This window comes from Bidens hawaiensis, unplaced genomic scaffold (genome assembly GCF_021521415.1).
Source record: "Bidens hawaiensis isolate Kalapana, Puna unplaced genomic scaffold, B.hawaiensis_p1.1 tig00068786_1, whole genome shotgun sequence".
Classification (NCBI taxonomy): domain Eukaryota; kingdom Viridiplantae; phylum Streptophyta; class Magnoliopsida; order Asterales; family Asteraceae; genus Bidens; species Bidens hawaiensis.
Window position 1 is genome coordinate 1 of NW_027502144.1, and position 2,500 is coordinate 2,500.

Below are 2,500 nucleotides of genomic sequence, written 5' to 3' on the forward strand. Positions count from 1 at the left end.
TCCAACAGAGGCATTAACTCTCTAACCCGAGTACTTGTCCAACTCAAACAAAACCAACCCAATTCTCCCACCCTGAACCTAATAAGGCAAAGAGGCTGTATATATATTACACACATGAAATTCGTACGAGTGTTGTCAGTGTTGGCGCGGCACCAAGCTTAAACTCATACAGTCCAACTACGAGCCCGAGGCTGGCCGTATGTAAATCATACAAGTGTTGGCGCGGCACCAAGTTGAAATGGCACGTGTCTTGAACTTTTGCGAGAAAGTTGGAAATGCACAAAACAACTCAACCCAAACATGGCACCAAGTCATGCACAAAAACATAAAAGTATCAAAAAAAAGGGTTGCAACACGAGGACTTCCCAGGGGGTCACCCATCCTAGTACTACTCTCGCCCAAGCACGCTTAACTGCGGAGTTCTGATGGGATCCGGTGCATTAGTGCTGGTATGATCGCAACCGAAATAGAAGCATTAGCTTATTCATTTATACATTTCCCAAAAGGTAAAAAAATAAAAGAATCAAGACTTCCCAGTGGGGTCACCCATCCTAGTACTACTCTAGACGAAGCACGCTTAACTGTGAAGTTCTGTGGATACGAGGCACAAGTAGCTGCAATGCTATGAATGTGTATATCCACCATGATTATATTGTTTTATACAATCACCACATGACATTTAGCAAACTGGCCTGTAATCCTGGCACTTTACCCGATAAGCTGGTCATAAAGTTTCCTCTCATGTTCGCAAGTCACGTCGCCCGATAACCTGGCCACAATGACTTGCAAAACCAAAGCTGGCCGGTAAACCTGGCACGTTACCCGATAAATGCACGGCACGTTGCCGGTAACCTGGGCACGTTGCCCGGTAAGGTTAGCACGTTACCCGATAAAATGTCGGCGTTGCCCGGTAAAGTATCCACGTTGCCCGGCAAACCTGGCCCGCTGCCCGGTAAGGTTAGCACGCTGTTCGACAAACCTGTTACGGTCCATCGGCTTCGGGTTAACCCGAAGACATGATGTCATGATTCCATACCCGTTAACGTCGACCCATTCTGTAAAAAAACCTGGAACGTTGATGTCGAGCGAGCCCGGTCCGCATTCGGGTCCGAGCACGACACGGATCTACGTTTTAAACACATGACTGACTAACGATCGTGACCGACTAACGATTCCATAACACACCACCTATACCCATGATAATGCTTCCCCGCTACAAGTCCCATTTTCGTGAAACTTGTGGTGACGTCGAGGGCCCGAGCACGACACGGTCAACGTGTTGACCCGAAAACATGAGGTTACCAACCCCGACCCCATAAACCGCTCATAAAGTTTCCTCTCATGTCCCGGACGCAACGCCTCGTGTCATTAAAGCGGAGTTGCCCAAAACAGGCCCACGGGCCCACCAAGCCCGGCCCGCGGGCCCTTCACGACACGAAAGGGGGTTCATTTCTCTTGGACAGTCATATCTCATGGTCACGAGTACCCTCACAGAGCCTCGTGTCGATCCAACCCCGTTTGGACACCTTGCCCCCACCAAAGGCCTTACGGACCAACCGGGCCCACCAAGCGGCCCGTCCCGACCCGAAAACCAAAATTTTTTTTTTGGGAAACTCATATTTCAATGTCCCGATGCCCCACGCCAAATTTCGTGTCAATCCGACCTCGTTTGGTAGGGTTTTCAAAAATTATGATTCCTCAAAAATTTAATATCTGTTCCTGTCACTATGCTAATTGTTCAGAATGCATATATAGGGAAGGGGTGGGTGTTGAGCGCCCATGCCTGGGCAAAGTTGGCTACCAAGCTAAAATATGGAGGTTCAACGTACGAGAAACCAAAGCCCCTCCCCCATGTTGCATACGAAGCTTGCCCAACGACTTGGTTTCTTGCACAACGACCCGAGTATACTGCCCCAAAGTTGCACGCCCATGGCCAGGCCAAGGCATGCCAAGGCGCCCATGGGCAAGCCAAAGGCATGCCTAGGCACGGCCAAAGCAAGCCAAAGGCACGGCCAAGGCAAGCCAAAGGCACGTCTAGGGCATGCCAAGGCACGCCCATGGTCAGGCCAAGGCTTGCCAAGGCACGCCCATGGCCAGCCCAAGGCATGCCAAGGCGCCCATGGGCAAGCCAAAGGCATGCCAAGGCACGCCCATGGGCAAGCCAACGGCATGCCAAGGCGCCCATGGCCAGGCCAAGGCACGTCCAAGGCATGCCAAAGCTCGGCCAAGACAAGCCAAAGGCATGCCTAGGCACGCCCATGGCCAGGCCAAGGCATGCCAAGGCGCCCATGGGCAAGCAAAAGGCACGGCCAAGGCATGCCAATGCGCCCATGGGCAAGCCAAAGGCATGCCTAGGCACGGCCAAGGCAAGCCAAAGGCATGCCAAGGCAAGCCAAAGGCACGTCTTGGGCATGCAAGGCTCGGCCAAGGCATGCCCCGGCACGCACATGGCTAGGCCAAGGCAAGCCAAAGGCATGCCAAGGCAGGCCAAAGGCACGTT

At 52.6% G+C, this 2,500-nt stretch overlaps 1 non-coding gene across 1 annotated transcript; it reads right to left on the bottom strand.

Annotated features, from left to right (window-relative positions):
• Window positions 1-344: 344 nt before the first annotated feature.
• On the bottom strand, window positions 345-463 carry LOC143605232 (5S ribosomal RNA). Its single transcript, XR_013148464.1, has one exon. It is a non-coding gene; the product is annotated as a 5S ribosomal RNA (ribosomal RNA).
• Between the last annotated feature and the right edge of the window lie 2,037 nt (window positions 464-2,500).